The sequence below is a fragment of the Macrobrachium rosenbergii genome, chromosome 1 (genome assembly GCF_040412425.1).
Source record: "Macrobrachium rosenbergii isolate ZJJX-2024 chromosome 1, ASM4041242v1, whole genome shotgun sequence".
NCBI classification, from domain to species: domain Eukaryota; kingdom Metazoa; phylum Arthropoda; class Malacostraca; order Decapoda; family Palaemonidae; genus Macrobrachium; species Macrobrachium rosenbergii.
Genome location: NC_089741.1, coordinates 61,879,917 through 61,898,463, shown reverse-complemented (window position 1 = coordinate 61,898,463; position 18,547 = coordinate 61,879,917). Strand labels below are relative to the sequence as shown.

Genomic DNA, 18,547 nt, shown 5'->3' with positions numbered 1-18,547 from the left:
ATGTGGTACAAAGATAAACTTACACACACACACACACACACACACACACACACATATATATATATATATATTAGAACAAAAACTTTTCTTTCAAACAAAGGATAAACTATAATTCCCTACCTTCAGAAAATAATACATGTATATATATACATATATACACATATATGTATATATATATACTGTATATTCAGAACACAAAAGTTTAAAAGTTTTTGTTTCAAACAAAGGATGAACTATGAACTACTTTTGCAAGGACACAAATCACGCAGACTTGCAAATGTGCCACTCATACTTCAAACAAAATAAACAATAAAAGCCATATGCATCTTCCTTTTAAACAAGACCGACATTGTGTTACGATCTGATTTTGCAAGATTACCTATATATTAAAGTTGTGCAGATTACTATCTAATATTAGTGTTAGGCCACAAAAAAAATATACCAGTACCACGCCAAACGAGAAAGCATTAAAAATTTACAGGAATATTCCAGTTGCTAAGAATAAAGTTATCCTGCCTTCATAAAAAAAAAAAATCGCTACTTGGAAGTGAAGTTTTTTCCTTTCGTGCCGAGCTTTGAAATTCGTCTCCATTCCTCCACGACCCCTGACTCCTGTAATTTTCCAGATTGTTTCCTTATTGTTACCCTGGACTAGACAAGAGAAAGGCCGTTAGATTACCCGCTCCCAAAGGCCTTCCATTAAAAGAAACGAACACAATGAGATACTTAAAATCATACTTGCCTAGTTTCAGCTAGACTTAACAAATGTCAACCATATTCCATCGATTTTTAAAGAAACTGCTGTTCCATGCGCACGCCCCAACCAGCGAGAGCACAGGCTCTCAAGAACGGCAAAAGGAGAAAGAGAATTGCTAAAAGTCAGTAGGCAAGGTGTTACAAGGCAAAGAAAAATCCCCATTATGAATATGTATGACGACCGGGATTTGTTTACTGAGGGGTAGCATCTGTTGCCATCAATTTCGCATGCTTTCCTCTCCCTCTCTCTCTCTCTCTCTCTCTCTCTCTCTCTCTCTCTCTCTCTCTCTCTCAGGCAAATTGGTACTAGATTTCACAGCAGCGAAAAGTAATTTGTTAATAAAAACGTCCCTAGGCTTTTTTTGTGATTTTTAATAGTTTCACGAACAATATTCAAAAGAAGAAAAACAACTGGATAGATATAGCCGTTACGAAAACAGCTCCGACGTCCACTTATGCCCTGAAAGCCAAATCCACAACTACAGACAGTCTGACTTTTGGTGGCATGGATTTAACGTTTCTGGTATGCTATTGAAGACGATAATTAAAACCCCACTGTTTTCTTATACAGTCATTTAAAAAAAATCACACCTGAAATAAAAATTAGTCTTCACTGAAAGGGCTGAGATTGGAAATGCGACTGAAAAAAAGAAAAGAAAGGCGAAGCAAAATGAATCACGAAACTTTGTGAAAGAAACTCCGATGCCCCAACAACATGACCCCAGTTTATATCGCTCATTTCCCACATTGAATCGCCGCCACTGTTAACCCTCATAGTGGCGTGACAGCTGCCAAGGTGTCGGAAAACCGTGGACAGGGGAGAAGGGGCAGGACAGAATGGAGGCACGAACGGGTGAAATCGTGTGCATGTGTGTATGCAAAGCACACAAAAAATATACGCACACGTACACGCTTGTGAGTAATGATGGGTCAGTCAGAGAGAGAGAGATACAATCTGAGAGAGAGAGAGAGAGAGAGAGAGAGAGAGAGAGAGAGGAATTTATCTACAAAGATTTGCGCATACGAGGAGAGAGAAATAGGGTAAAAAACTTATAATGAGAGAGAGAGAGAGAGAGAGAGACTACGACGGAATGTGGGAATAAGAGGGATAAACTACAAAACGAATGGCAACTCTTGAATCTTCAAGTCACAAATCCCAGTACGACTTCCCACCATCAAATTCAGTTATTTCCGTTAAAAAAAAAGTAGGGGGATGTTTGGAGCAAGCAATGAAAATCAATTTCCCTTCAAAGTGCTATTTGAAACTCAAAACGGTGACTGCGGAGATCAACACAACATCCACGCATGCAAGAGAAACAACCCACGCACAAAATTAGTTCATAAAAGCACTCAAAACTGCCTGGCACTTTATGATGGCCCAACATTTCTACTGTCTTCGAAATCCACATGAAATGGTACATCAAGTTATGATTTGTGATATACACATGCACACACTTTCACAGATTAAGGGACTACTCATTTCACGCACATTCTTGGGAATAATTAATCTAAATGAGAAGTAAATATGCGAAACTATGTTACCAAAGAATATATATTTACTGTATATGTGTGTGTAGCATGCAGCTTATATTTCTACCATTAGCATTATTTGGGTGTTCCTAAAATTTGGTAAAATACATATCTCATAAGATTATAAATATACCTGTAATAAAAAGCAAGTAAATAATGCATCAAAGTTTCTTCGGCGCAATCGAGTTTTCTGTACAGCCGCTACAGCGTATAACCAAGGCCACAGAAACAGATCTATCTTTCGGTGGTCTCGATATAATCCTGGCGAACAGCAGCCCATGAAACTTTAACTTAGGGGCCCAGTGGTAGCCTATCCTATATCAGCTGCCAGAGTGCAATGATTAAGGCTAACTTTAACCTTAAATAAACTAAAAAATAAAAAACTACTGAGGCTAGAGGGCTGCGATTTGATAAGTTTGATGATTGGAGGGTGGATGATCAACATACCAATTTGCAGCCCTCTAGCCTCAGTAGTTTTAAGATCTGAGGGCGGACAGAAAAGTGCGGACAGACAGACAAAGCCGGCTCAATAGTTTTCATTTACAGAATACTAAAAGATACCACACAGAACATGAAATATCTAGCCACAACACAATTTTAGTTCCTCAATACAATGAATATTTGAGAGTCCATCCATCCATAAACCAGGATAAATAGTTCATCGTTTGATGGTCCTCTTGCTTAGTAGGTTAACACAATACATGTAAGATGAGAAGGTATGACATGTGTTACATGGATGCTATCCGTGCGCTCTCGAGAGCAACGCCTACTATATTCGAGAGAGAGAGAGAGAGAGAGAGAGAGAGAGAGAGAGAGAGAGAGAGAGGAGAGAGAGAGAGAGAACTTGACAAAGTTGAAGAGAATTCAGAAAACATGTAATATTTTACGAAAGCAAAAGGCTTTTGATTCCGCCCTATCGAGTGAACGGTCAGGAACTTCCAAAGACATAAGGGGAACCTTTAGGCAAAGCCGGATAAGCCTCCTCTAAAGTTGGAGCAGCTGTTCCGTATAACGTATAGGCATTTAATGTAAATAGCACTCAAGATTTGGGTTCATAATGCACTGTCTCCAGGATATGTTTATTGTTTGTGCTATGTCACTCTAAAAATCTGAACACGCGACGATACTACAGGATATTTTTCTCTTTAGCCATACCATTAAATGAAGCTTATTTAGCATAACCCAAAATGTCTATTTAATGCGAATTACGACGAAAAAAACTAAAACAAAGTCTCTGCGAGGACTTTTGAAGGAAGTAAAGTTTTCGTCACGGCCATGAATATAAATATAAGTAACAGTATCGATAACAACACTGTACTTGTAGATATGAACACAGCATGCTACAAGACAGACAGGAACGGCATACAACATAAAATCAGAACAAGAGCCGATAATTGAAAGCTGGGAAGCAACAAACTTAGGAAGGAGAAAAGAGGGGAGCAGAAAACCCGATAATGAATTGGGAATGGGAGAGAGAAGAGAAAACAGAGGTAGGAGGAGAAGGAGGAGGCGGAGGAGAAGGGTGTTGGAGGGGTAGATCACACCAGCATCCACCAATCCGTATTTTCCTCTGCCGCAGTTGGGGGATGTTTGGGGGATGAATGCCTTTCCTTTCCTCGGCCCCTCATTTATTGTTAAGGTGGAAGAGGAGGGTTGGGGGAGGGGTTTGTCGACTCCACGATTCGTCCACCCAGACGTGGAAGTGCATGGCTGGTGGCAGCAGCTGCATTTCCCCCATTCGGGGCTGGAAAGATGCAGCATTCATCAAGAAAATGTCGCTTAATGCGGACACTCGCCAAACAGCATCAAAAGGTTCCAAGTGCCTTCCTTAGCGTGTCCGTGTTAAAACACTGCTTACCAGAGCGATCGAGGAGATGCGATAGAGTTTCAGTGTTAGCCGGTAAAACCTACAAAGAAATGCGCGATATGTGAACATAAATACATGATAGAGAAAGAAAAACTCCATCAACAAAAAGAGTAGAAAAGTGACGCTTTTGCGATATTACGTTTAATGACCACTCAAATGTCAATTAAGTGGATTTCCTCCAAAAAACGTGGGTGCTGTTCGTACATATTCTTACACAAGTGAAGAAACTGAATAATCCAACGAATAATGTGCATACATGGTAAGCACAAGCCTTCTAGTCTTGTAAGTCTTTTTGTTTCATATATTTAGGGAAAAACTTCGAACATTTCTCGAATAACATAACTCTGCATGATATCACATTAATAGGCTCTTTGCATCTGACTGCATGATTTTAATCAGATTTATAGCTTTACCTTGACATAAATGATAGGGGAAAAATAAAACCACGTACACAACTATGGCATCGAGTTTCTGAATTTTCTGTTAAACAGATCTTTTCTGGCCATATCTTTGCCACTGAGAAATATAAAATAATAATACAAAAAAATCACTTGAGTACAGTGTCTCTCTCTTTCTCTTGCAATCTTGTCACAACTAGCGACTGCACGTCAACACTGGGGGAGGGGGAGTGGACAGGGTGGAGAGGAGGGCTGCCTGCGATTTCTAAACGGGACAACCTATCGATACTCGCAAAATCCCAGTGGTGGTGCGCGAAGCTTTCAACCCCATTTAGAGAGAGAGAGAGAGAGAGAGAGAGAGAGAGGGGGCAATGGGAGCACAGCAGGGGAGGGTTGTGAAGCCGCCTTTTAGACAGACAAACATCCTCCGTCAACCCAAATTTCATGTTCGACGTGTTGTTGACACCCGGCGCTGAGGGCCATGTCCAAACTAATTGATTTCAGAACTGATCCGGCAAAAAGACAAACGTGACACACACTACAGATATTACATACAGCGCTGGCCATTTTTCTTTTTCTCTTCTTGCCTGTACATGCGCAGGTGGTGAAATCACTTTCTTTTTCGATTTGAACGGCGTTCTGGTTTACCTTCTCCAAATTGCTTCCTGTGATTAAACTGCGACTGAACACTGAAAGCTTACATGTTTGGAGGATTTATAAACGACTTGCTATGGCGATTCTTCCTTCATGTTCAGGAAAAATATCTTGTCATTATAAGCATAATTTAAAAGATTTTCTCATTTTTCGTCATATTTTCTTATCCTTTACTGATTAAGGTTCCTTCAGACATCTACGTTCGAAGTAACAAGTAGAATCTACCTCACTAAGTACAAGCATCTCAAGTGAAATTATAATTGATATAAGAAGCAGCCGGCAAACACGAAGTAAAATATCAATCAGGGTTGATATAACTGATTAACAGGAACAAAACTCAATAAATATAAATTAAAATAAAATAAAACACTCGGAGCCTCACAGTCTCTTCATGTTCGTAAAAAACAAAAAGGATTCGTCTGCAGCCATCCGACCCTTCCTAAATACACTGCACCGTTTACATCTTTTTCTTGTAGCCGAGGGCTTTCCGGATAATAATGGCCCTTCGTTTTAAAACCTTCCTTTTCCCATTTTATAAACACCACTAGAGATATTTCTTTCCTCGCCAAACACATTTAACAATCGCACTTCCCTTCCGTAAAGCTGTGGCTCGACAATACCTTCACAGCTCACACACAAACCAGCTCAAGGCTTAACAGACTTGTACGGTACAAGTTTCCGTACGCTCCAGCTTCTTTCCTTGCCTAAACCTGATTAATAAACCACTTTCAGCCTTGTATGACCAATGTTATACCACGTTCAGCCTTGAAAGATCATGCTCTCACTCAAGAATAACCCCTTGCCTCCTAATTATTCTAGTACTCCCGTTATATTTCGCTTAGTTTCCCTTTTACAAACGGTTTAAAATTCCTCAACCTCTGCGTTCAACTTCTTTTCTTTGTCTCAAATCACACAATCCTCCACGATTACCGCCATCATTAGCTCTCTCTTTCTCTCTCTCTCTCTCTCTCTCTCTCTCTCTCTCTCTCTCTCTCAACCATACAAAAGTGGAGCAACCTCTGAGGCAACACAACCAGTTCTTAAAAATCTCCACGATCTTTTAATCAATCACCCATGACAACTATCAACTACACTATACATTCTTTACAAAAACAACAATATTAACCCAGGGGTCACAAGCTGGTTATACCTTTTGTCATCAAGAATTGTGGAAAATCCAAGTAAAATACTATTTACTCCCAACGCACATTTTTTCATTCATTAATATCATAATCTCACTCCACTTTTTTTTTTTTTTAACTCGAAACCAATTCATCCCGAACACTTTTTTTTCCTCCTCGAGACGGAGAGAAGCAAGTTTTGATATACCAAAAGGAACATGTGAACTTTTAAAGTAGAAAAACGTATTCCTTTGATACAAAGTTCAGGAGAACTTAAACAGCTTTTCCAAGATTTGGAGTCTGAATTGCCTCTTGAAATATTCAACCGCACGGATGCCAGACGAAGGAGGATCAAATGTTAAAATGCACATTTCGACTCTATTGATTTACACACAAAGTAGACACGCATCATTTACGTTAAATCAGTAAATATTATATTTCAAGTAAGTGTCGAGGCACAACAATCAGCAATAACAGTACAGAAAGAAACAGAAACTATTATCAAACAGTTAATCAAAACGAGTTAAATTCGCTACTCTCATAAGGTTTGCTTGATGGGTTTTGTTCTTATAATTAAACAGCCAAATATAACACAACAATCTTTTCTTCTATAACTGAAAATACAAACGGCCAGTGACAACCAAATTTCGATTATATGAAGACACTCGAAGATATTCCTGAGAGTTGGTGCACTCCTTTTATGAGCTCCACATAACAGAGGCGATCGAACTAGAGACACGGCTTACATGTAATCTCTCCCCTTGGTTTAAATCACATAAGTAGAAATTCCATCCTATTTCATGGGAGTGTTTAAAATCTGATCACTTGGAAACGATTCGGCAGTTACTTAAAAACAAAAAAAAAACCAAATTAACATTTGCTGTCCGTCAAGTCTACCTTACATACAATCAAGTGACAATCCTAGTGAGAGCACAATAAAAAGTAAATATACACACATACATACATACATACATTATATATATATATATATATATATATATATATATATATATATATATATATATATATATATATATATATATATATATATATATATATATATGTAAGTAGTCTGACTTCTAGTTGTAATGCATTAAATAAATGAAATTCAACGAAAGGGCACTCAAGCTATGAATTCAGATTACTGAGAAACATACAATTGTACTGATAATTTCGGAAGTCATGTTAAATTACCGGGCAAACAATGTTTCCTGATTATACCTGCGGTTGGCTAGCTAGCGCTTTGGCTTCGAAGGATTAGAATTCATTAGACAACGTTCATGGTTACAAGGCTCGGAATTCTATTAAGAACGTGCATTTGGAAGTCTTATGCTCTTTTTTTGATAGATAATTTCATTTACCGTCGCTACTCTTCTGCTTTAAATATATTCTTAAGCTTTAAAATCTGGTTCCAACTTGATTTTAACTCTCATGTATCAAATTAAGAAACCAAATATTTCCTGCTTTAACAAATCTGTACAAACACTCCTCAAGTCAGGGATCAAATGCGATTGAATACTTAGCACTCATACCAATATTTCTTAGTTATAACATAAACCCACAACCCAGCCAACGATGTTCTCACAAAATCTTTTTCTGCTTTCAGATGCATATCACTGCAAAACCCGCTCCCTCCGGCCAACACCTGAAGCTATGGCTAATCAGACAGCACAATGCCAGCTGAACGAAAGATCCATCTGAATGGGGCTGTTCACCGTGAGAGACGAATGACGAGGGAATTTCACGTCAGGTCAGTGAGGTAGGCTATGTAACTTGAATGCCATTCATATAACTCGACGAATAAAAAAAAAGAAAAAAGCTCCAACTTGCATCATTATATTGACAGTGCTCAATAACTTCTGTTCTTGTTATGCAAGAATTTTAGAATAGTGTTTAATATAATTTTTCATCAATATTCAAAGGTTTCAAGACAAAGGTGTTGTCTCAATACTAGGAAAATATTTACAAGGTGAATGACACTGGCTCTCACCGTGACATTAAGCCTTCATGGACACTGACTACTAATACTACTATTATTTAATAATAATTAATCCTCCTTGATATATTGTTTACAAACCAACCATAAATATCCACTGAAACACAAAATATAAAATACTTCTGTTACACATTACAGCTGCATCAAAAACAAAACTCAACAGAATACGTGCTCACTATAAACGAAAAATCTCTACTCTCCTATCTATTTTTATGGCCTCTAAAATTCGGATGAAATGACAACACGAGATACGTGGAGTCAGTTTAACAAGATGGCTTTTAAGATTAAGAGATATTTGGAGACAGTGTGATGAGATGGTTACATGAAAAGTCTGAGACTTGGATGGCAAGTGTTAGACGACAAAAAAAGACAGGCTAAACCAGTTCGTTGTAGGTTTTACCTTCTAATAAAGTAAAGGATTCATTTTAAAGCACGTGAATGAAAAGGTGTGAAACGGGTAAAAGACTTCACAAACTTCCCTACTGAAATATGGTTTTCAGTCAGGGAATCTCCACAGACAAACGTATATATCCACTTTCATTTACACATCAAGTTCGCAGCAATACCTGTGCTTAACCTTTCAAAGCAACAATGATAACTCTAGAATAAACAGATAATCTTAAAGTGTGTGGAAAGCTCGTCATTTCAGAAATACGAGTAGATTTCCCCACAAAACGTCAAAATTTATACCATATATCTAAGAAGGATGCCGCATTTTCTTGGTCCCATGAGAAGTTTAATGTTATACCTTCATTTTCTCTCAATTTTCAATAATAGAATTTTTTCATGATGAATAAAGTGGCGTAGTTAGCATTTTCCCTCAATCTCATAAAACTAAGGAAATGTGTTAACTAATAACGAGGACTACCTGGAATCTTAATGCGACAACTGCGAACAGGAGAAATACACAAAGAACCAGAGGCGACAGGGAGACTCTAACGCCCAAGGGAAAGAACCAACGTTCTTAGTCTCTAGCACTTTTCCCCTTTTGAAATTAAATAATAACTATAACATTAACGGCAGAAGTGGGGATACACAGGACACTCATTAGATTTTCAAAATATAATTGGGATCATATTTCCGCTGTAAATTTCACGAAAAGAATCATATATATATTACTGCAGATGTACTGTCAAAGGCATTTAATATATATTACAGGTGATACTACAGATACCAAAGGATATATTTGAAAAAGGTGTTCAGATTTCATTTACATTAAGAGTGCTCTTAATTTTTGCAATAACAGACGTTTTAGAGTAAACAGTTAAAATACATAAAGCACGAACGAGTCACAGCAAAAAAATACTTTCATATTAACACTAGCAAATATTACTAAAGGGGAACTATAATTATCCACATTTCGTCAAAGTAGACGTAGAAAAGCAACCAAGAAGCTACTGGATGAGTTTCGGCTTAGCTGATGAAAAATGGTCATACGTTCAACCATTATCAATAGAAGTTAATGACTGCTGAAACTGGAACATAAATATTAAGTGTTTTTGTATTGATTATTTACGTATGTAAAATTCCTTGGTCTGTATTATCTACAGCACTCTCATTCACTTAAAACACAATTAGGATACTTGAAGGCAAGTATTCACTTTCTGTATTCCTTCATATTTACAGGAAGATCCTACAAAAAGAATTCAGAACGCTTTAAAAAAGTTTTTTTCACAATTCTTTGTGTCGTATATCACAGGAGATAGTTGATGCGCTGCTTTCGTTTGAGAGACTTACTTTCTCATCACTTTAACGGAGCCTTCGGCATGACGGCACAGAAAAGATTCAAGCCATGCTTTGCATCCAAAAACCTTTAAGTGAGCAGAATCCTTACAATTCATAGTGCCTGCGACATGCAAGCCTGACCTTCTCATTGAACGAAAATTCATGTTTTCACACCGCACGAGAGGAAGCCACGGCCATTCCAACATAAATATCGCACACTTTCTGACAACGAGATCCATACTTACACATAACAGTGACATAAACATAAGACAATTTTCAGTAGTTTTGGAAAACACTAACTACTTCAGAGCCAGACCCCATGTCCAACATTAAAAATAGATGCCTGAAAAGAAACATACCAAACAGCGTTCAGGTTTCATACGGCCTCCAGACGCCTCTATGTCTCATCTACTTCAACTTAATAACCGTAATATAGGAAACTTTAACATTCCCTTTAAATAAAAAAGTATCACGCCTAATCGTAATTTATCCCACTGAAGTTAGTGCTACAACCACAAAATTCTATTTCGTAAGTTGTCCGGCAGTGCTTTTCAATCTAAATTCTTTCCAAGGCCAAATACATTTGCTTTATTCTTCATCCATGAATAACATTGTGCTGTCATATACTGTAAATCAGTTATATCCCTTTGATAGTGAGAGAAGCACACTGGCTTTCTTTTCGTCAAGTTTTCGTTTTTCGTCTTTGTTCCGTCCTCGACTACTTTGGATGTTTGGTAGAAGGCTTACTTTTCGTTCGTAATCCACACAACTTGTTCTACTCTCGCATTTCGTTCGAAGTAATCCAGTGTTAAGAAGTAGCAGTCAACTTTATTCCAGCAAAAATCTGAAAACACTAATCAGGCCATATGGTTGTTATGGAAAGTATGAACGTATAAAAAAATTTTTAAATTTTCCTACCTATATTAAGGGGTTTACTTAACTTCAATTATCATCCATCTTCACTGACATTACGTTAGCAAAGCCTTTAACAAAATGCACTGTGTAGCAAGTTCTCCTCGCAATGCGTATCATACAGTATTTTCCGTGTGTGTAACCACGATAGTTTATAGGTAATAAACACTACGATTAGACTCACATGGGGTCTGCCTCTTTCACTACTGGTCCCTCTAAAAGCATGCTGAATGACGTGTTTCTTATGGTTTGCTTTGCGTATGTTAAAAGCCCATATAATCTTAATCTATCAACAACAACAACAACAGAACAAGGGTGCCTGGATCTAAGTTACGGGACGGTACGTTGCGTCCCTTGGGCAGTGACTCGCCGTCTCTTTTGTACCGTCAATTTTTTACAAGATGGGTACAGCATTATAAAACACAATAAAACGATAGTTTAAATATCGCGGCAATATAAACTCATTAGAAGGCCTCAGCAAGGAAGGCGGGGAAGAGACCATTGAGGATTTTTGTGTGTTAGTATGGAAATGCAGGAAGAGCGGTGGTGGGGGAGGGGGGATTAATTGAAGTCTGAGTTACTCAGACAAGGCAGGAGAAAACGAGGGTCTCAGCAGCTGTGTATTTGTGTGTATGAGATTTATTATCCTCCTCTCTCTCTCTCTCTCTCTCTCTCTCTCTCTCTCTCTCTCACCCTCCCCACCCCTTCTCCTCTAACTCTTGTTTCTGTCTGCTGCCAGAAGACTCTCTCTCTCTCTCTCTCTCTCTCTCTCTCTCTCTCTCTCTCTTTCCCTTCACCATACCCCGTCCTACCCCCTTCCAATGCCCTATTGTAAGCGTTCAACCAGAGACGTGCCCATCGCTCTGAGAGAGAGAGAGAGAGAGAGAGAGAGAGAGAGAGAGAGAGAGAGAGAGAGAGAGAGAGAGGAAACCTTAGTGTCGCTACAATCAGCGTTGTATACACACACACACACACACACACATTTCCTGTCCCTTATTCATTCGGTTGATCATGTGTGCTATGCGTGAGCGTTGATGGTGACGAGCATTAACCCCATGGCAAGAGCATATCTCAGCAGCGAACGCAGCCCTCACGTCACTGATCATCATCAGCCTCAAATAGATTGGATCGGAGGAAAAGGAGGAAGAGGGAGGAATCTCCCCATCACCATGACTAACGTGAAAATTAACTCTCACGAATTATGCTACCGCGCGCAGTATTAAACCCAGGGACACATCTATTGCCACAGCTGCCTCCCTCTGCGTCCTCCTCTGTCCTACCGTTGGATTGGCACATTCTTTGTCGGAGAGAGAGAGAGAGAGAGTTCCACGTGACAGTAGTTCTACGATGAAACAATCCTCAAGGTCGCTACATGTAACCAATCGTAATGTCCTGCGATCCTTAACAACCATTCCATGATACTGTGGATGAAGCATGCGCTGGATATCTCCTTTCTTTACAAATGTTCACTTATAGTAATTTTTTTTATAAAAGGTATTATATTCTATACTATTTTCACCACTATAAAAATGGGTAACGATGTAATCCGAGGGGTAACGATGTAATCCGAGGCGCTTCTCGGTGCATATTCCTAGAAAAGTTGATGGGTTAGACAATGCTCGAAGTACAATGAGCAACAGTGGAAGCGATACTCAGAGGTAGTTTACTACTAAAGCCCTCACGTCACTGTGGGTCCGTCCTAACACTTCTGAAAGATATGATGATGATGATGATGATGATGATGATGATCACTACCGTACACAGGCGATAATCACTGCAGTAGCACGAAGCGACAATGTAGCAATGGCTGGAAATCTGAGTTTTCAAAGCCTCGTTGGAAATTATATAAAATAAATATAAATTTGTCCCCCATGTGAAACATGACGAGGACAAAAAAGAACTGACACCTATGCCATACTGAGCAACAATTAAGCTAGCCACCGCAACATCGAGGCGCCAAATTAAACAAGTAGAAAATGCGCCGAAGTTTCTTCGGCGCAACCGAGTTTTCTGTACAGCGTAAAATGCTGTACGAAACTCTCAGCCAAGGCCCATGAAACTTTCAGCCACGGACGGTAGTGGCTGTGTTGTTGGCACCTGTAGCGGTGCCAGACGCACGGTCATAGCTAACTTTAACCTTAAATCAAATAAAAATTACTAACGCTAGAGCACTGGAATTTGGTATGTTTGATGATGGGAGGGTGGATGATCAGCACACCAATTTGCAGCCCTCTAGCCTCAGTAGTTTTTAAGATCTGAGGGTGGACAGACAAACAGCCATCTCAATAGTTTCCTTTTAGAGAAAACTAAAAAACCAGACGCAATCATGCAGTGAGGGAACTCAAAAGGATTTTTCGACATTTTTGTACATCAAAAAGCTAAGTCATAAAGAGAGTTACAGTGGTCACTTCTGTGACTCACAGGATAAATACGACGGATTTAAATGAGAAACATATATGCAATATGACATCGGTGGAACATATACATTGGTAGAATCCATTTCGGTTAAAATTTCATTACTATTATTTCCTGATCAAAAAACGAAACGATGCTTAAAGTTAATGGTAAGAACTGTACATTTACACATTTTTTTTTATATAGTACCATTTACTTTCAATACTTGTACTTCTGACTAATATTACAATTCGATATTCTACTTACCTCACCCGCTTTCTCTCACCTTCCCGCCCCCTTTAATCCCCCACCGCCAAAACAACTACCCCTCTCTCTCTCTCTCTCTCTCTCATCTCCTATTGGTATATGGAAGGTTCCCCTTTTCAATCGCGGAATATTTGACCCTATATCTCCCCCTTCCGGGCGATTCCCTTGCCATATATATTGATTCAGTGATCTTCGGCCTTTCCCTTTGTTTATCGATCAGGCTTTAGTTAAATATTAATACAGTCCTCCCCTACAAGGATATATCCCTCGCACAGAGTGAAAAGTCCAGAAATATGACGAAACTATCCGGACGGCGACATCAGCAGCAGAGACAGGAGGGGGCTTCGTTAATATTGTTTTATGAAAATGGCCAGAAATCAATTTTTTAAGGTTACATGGTATCACCGAAGATACTCTCGACCGAGGATTTCGATGTCAATGCTGGAAAACATTAATTCACCGGATAATACAAGCCCTTTTTATGGAGGCAGGAAAAAATGATAACCATATAACTTTCGGTCATTTTCTTTCCAGCGGTTTATTTCACCATCTATTTTTATACGAACTAACAAGCTACTCGTAATTATTTCGGTGATGTTTCTTTTCACTAATGGTCAACAGCTCACACAACGACTTTAAACAAATTGAAGTTGCTCCATCCCATCAATTCAGCCAGCGTTGTTTGCTCTGCGACCAAACACAAAGCAACAATAGCTGGAATGGTCGCTCGGTGAACGAGTTTTACTTATTTACCTATACACTTGAGTTTAAAAGTTTAATAAAAAAAATAAAAGTTCACTCTCGGAATCAAGCAGCCAACTGTGAGCTTTTAAGTGGTTCTTTCCCCGTTCAGTGCTACATTTCACTGCCACATCCACAGATTTGAGGATCTGCCCATCAACCACAATAATGAGCAGGAGCAAAACATGTGTTTAACATAAACAAGGGCAAAGCTACCATCAATGTACAAAAGTCTTAAAAATACGTCGAAGTTAACAACGCAAACAAAAAACCAGCAGTGATGACTAGGCCTCTATTTAAAAGCGATGTACGGATATATCACTGCTTTAATATCCAACAAATTGATGTATGCACATAAGTTTCTGTGAACAAGTGTGCGTGTGTGTGTGTGTGTGTGTACTTAAATGTGTGTATTAAATATATATATATATATATATATATATATATATATATATATATATATATATATTATATATATATATATATATACAGTATATATATATATATATATATATATATATATATATATATATATATATATATATATATATATATAATATATATATATATATTTTACATACATACATACATACACACACATCTGCAAGGGTAACAGGAGGAGTCAAGGTGTGATCAATCAATCGAGTCTCTCCCAACGAGACAATTCCGTCACAGTAAAATCTGCTCCTCTTGATGAAAGCTGGGTGTGGCTTATGGCCCACGGTGCCTGTCATAGTTGCGCTCTAAAACTGCAAGCGTCAGATCTACAGTATTTCACAACTTAATTTCTTATGCATCAACCGACACCATTTTTTCACCCATGTTTCCTACATAACTTAAATACTGAACACTGGCAGACCTGCCAAAAGGAAAGCAAAAACCCTGGCAGTTTTTTTCTGTCAAAGGATCTTGTCTGTCTCGCGATGTCGGTTTCATTTTCTTTTCCTGATATCGGGTTGGCAAGAGTAGACGGAGACCGGCCAGATGGACGGACGGACGGACAAAGGACAGCCACCAGCAGTTCGACTCCTAAAATATAGATGTGACATTCGTGGCCAAATAGACGGAGAAATAATTGATCATGAGAGGCATGTCCGTCCTCAGCAGCCCACGATGGGTGGGTTAGCAGAAGCTTTGCAACATATCACAGGCGCGTGGGAAGGGGTAGATGTCGCCGTGTCAAAGACGAAGTGGCGACGGTGATATTTCGGTGAAATATTCATCGGTGCACAAACAAACGCTGCCATATTATGCATGTAAGAAGAAGACTATGACACGTGAAAAGGGGGAGCAGTTAGCGGTCCACTGCAAGACGCAGCAAGCTTATCTCAAAACGAAGGAAAACTTCACAGTTCTTGCAATCCCTCCCCCCCTTTTCTGGAAAGCGATAGTGCAGTCGCCAATTCGTAAAAGAGAGAGAGAGAGAGAGAGAGAGAGAGAGACAGAGAGAGAGAGAGAGTGAGAGAGAGCTATTTAAAACATCTGAGAAGCATACTGGTGAGTTCTGAAGTGTTATACAAAACTTACCATCAAACTAAATATTTAACTTGATTACAGTGGACAAGAAAATCCGCTGCATGCACTCACGTCAGCGTATCACATATACACATGTCCTTCACAATTTCATACATGCAGCATCCAAAAATATTCTTACTTTGGATACAATTTTTCATAAGACTTACAACCACTAATTATGATGTTTGTCTATATAAAAAAAAACACCCAAAACAAGACCGAGATTTTCCGCAAGAAACACATTTCCCATCTTTATGCAAATCCCCCAACCAGTTTTAATTATTTCTAATCTCTATCTAGCTCGTAATGAAACAAATGTGATGCAAGTGCAAAATAAAAGTCGTAATTAAGTACACTGGCTTATGAAAATACCATAGCGTCGGGATAAACAAGCTTAATCCCGAGGATTATCAACAAAAATGAAGCTTATATCCTGGGTCAAAGTTTAGAGTCAAAATTTCCCACATTTTTCCCCGGTATGGCCTGTTCCAGCACATCCACTATTAATGACATTAATATGAAAGAAATAAATGAGATATGAATTAAAAATACGACGACATGGTTATGACTAGATTTTACTTATGCTTCTCATAGGGTGACTTTCAGTGTATTACTTCGCTCTCTCTCTCTCTCTGCCTCTCTCTCTCTCTCTCTCCATCTCTCTCTCTCTCTCTCTCATTTACATTCAAGAACGAAACAATGGGCAACAGAGGTCTCTGTGTGTTTGTTCAATACCATTCTTATTATAAAGTGTGAATAAACATGCGTCAGGTGACAGAAGCAAATCACACTTGTGTAATGGAAATTGTTGGCAGGATCGAACCAGCTGTTGCTGATTCATATTACAATGAGGCGTCCAAGGGATTAACAATATTGGGCTACAGAGAGAAGAGGAGTGTGGCTGAGGGGGCATAATTCACGTGCTGAATCCACTGACTCTGAAAGTAATAACAGACCTATTTATGCCCGGTTATTATCATGGAGTTGCCAGCGCGTGAAGAGGATATCATTTTAGCCTTACAAAAAGTTTCCCTTTTCCATCCATTCGGCACCTATTGGATTAAGTTTTCATATTCCTAACTGAATATCCACCTTCCACTGGCATTTTCCTCCTGCCATAAGCACCCAATTCTCCTAAAAAGAACAATCGCAAAGATGATATTAAATATTTCCCCCTCACATACATTCTCACATAAATAATCTCACCTTATTTCATATCGTCCACATTTATCTTTTGAAAATGTTACTGTGTTAATAAAGAAATCCCAACCCTCTAATAAGGAAAACAGGTCAAGTTTTTCTTACGCCATATTTTCCACATACACAGTGTGTAATTTGGTATTCCGGTTTCTGCAATGCCGCGGTGTATATCTTGGCTAGACTTAATCCCTTCTAAAACCTCTTTTATCTTTACAGCAAACTAGATCGCAAATGAGTAGCAGCAGGATCTTTCCCCTTCCCCCTTCCACCCACCCCTCACCAACAACCCACCTTCGGGCAGGGCTGGAAGGGGGGAGGGGAGGGGAGGGAGGCTGGAGGAGGAGGAGGAGGCGGCTGCAGGGCGCAACTGCCAACTTCATCTCGGCAGGGAGGAAGTTAAGTAATAATCCATTCCCCCGAAAAGAGGAGCTGAAGACATGGAAAACATCGCTCTTTCTCCCTCTTCCTTGGCACAAATATGTACACATACTGTTTGTGCTTTGGTGTGTAATCATTATTGTAAGTAGTCACGAAGCATACTATATAAAGCTACTCTAAAAAAAAATCCGGAACAAATCAAGTTAATAAGTAATGCTAGTAGACATTTGATATACCATTATCACGTGATATCTAGAAAGTGACGAAAATTGTGTATGTTTTAACCTTTTTTTCTCTCTTTTTTTTTCATGAACATTCCAGGTGAGGAACGAAATCCAATGATTTTGTTTATTACCTACAACAACGAAAGAAAATAGGCATGATATGTATCCACAGAAGTAAACGAGACGGACGTACCAAAAAGACTACGAGCCGACGAGCTGACAGAAAAAAGATGAAGGGGAAAGGAAAGAATAAGAACAAAAGCAGCGGCATCAGTTCCCAAAGAACAGCCTTTTTCACGTTTCCTTATCATTTCGTCAGTCCAGTTGGTGTCTAGCACTGGACGGAGAACTGATAAGGGCTTGTGGGGCAAACACACTACGGTTGATGCCGTTCCTGCTGCTGCTGCTGCTGCCGAAGAAACAAAAAAAGGAGAACACGCCAAGGAAAAAACTCCCTCCTTACAAGACTTCCGAAACTGAAGACGAAGAAGAAAATACCACTCCACAACGATAACTTCCCAGACCAGCTTCAACATCCCTCTTCAGTGTCGGTCGCTTTTTTATATCATTAGCAACATTCTTCGTGTATTTCTTTTTTGATATGTACCTGCACAGCTTAAAATTACAAGTATATATATATATATATATATATATATATATATATATATATATATATAATATATATATATATATATACATATACCAAATTATATAATGTATAAATTTATATATATGTATTGAAATTTACATGAGACACACACACACATAATATATATATATATATATATATGAGAGAGAGAAAGAGAGAGAGAGAGAGAGAGAGAGAGAGAGAGAGAGAGAGAGAGAGAGAGAGAGAGAGTGCAAGCGCG

At 38.8% G+C, this 18,547-nt stretch overlaps 1 long non-coding RNA gene across 2 annotated transcripts in view; it reads left to right on the top strand.

The window, feature by feature from the left end:
- The window catches only part of LOC136839141 (uncharacterized), an 86,825-nt gene extending 68,494 nt beyond the window's left edge, over positions 1-18,331 (top strand). Inside the window, exons 4-6 of one of the 2 annotated variants that reach the window (XR_010853217.1) lie at positions 7,933-8,076; positions 17,293-17,595; positions 17,776-18,331. This is a non-coding gene — a long non-coding RNA (uncharacterized lncRNA). Of the gene's footprint in view, positions 1-7,932; positions 8,086-17,292; positions 17,596-17,775 lie in introns of both variants that reach the window. The other variant, XR_010853216.1, reaches the window with a different exon arrangement.
- Positions 18,332-18,547: the final 216 nt, after the last annotated feature.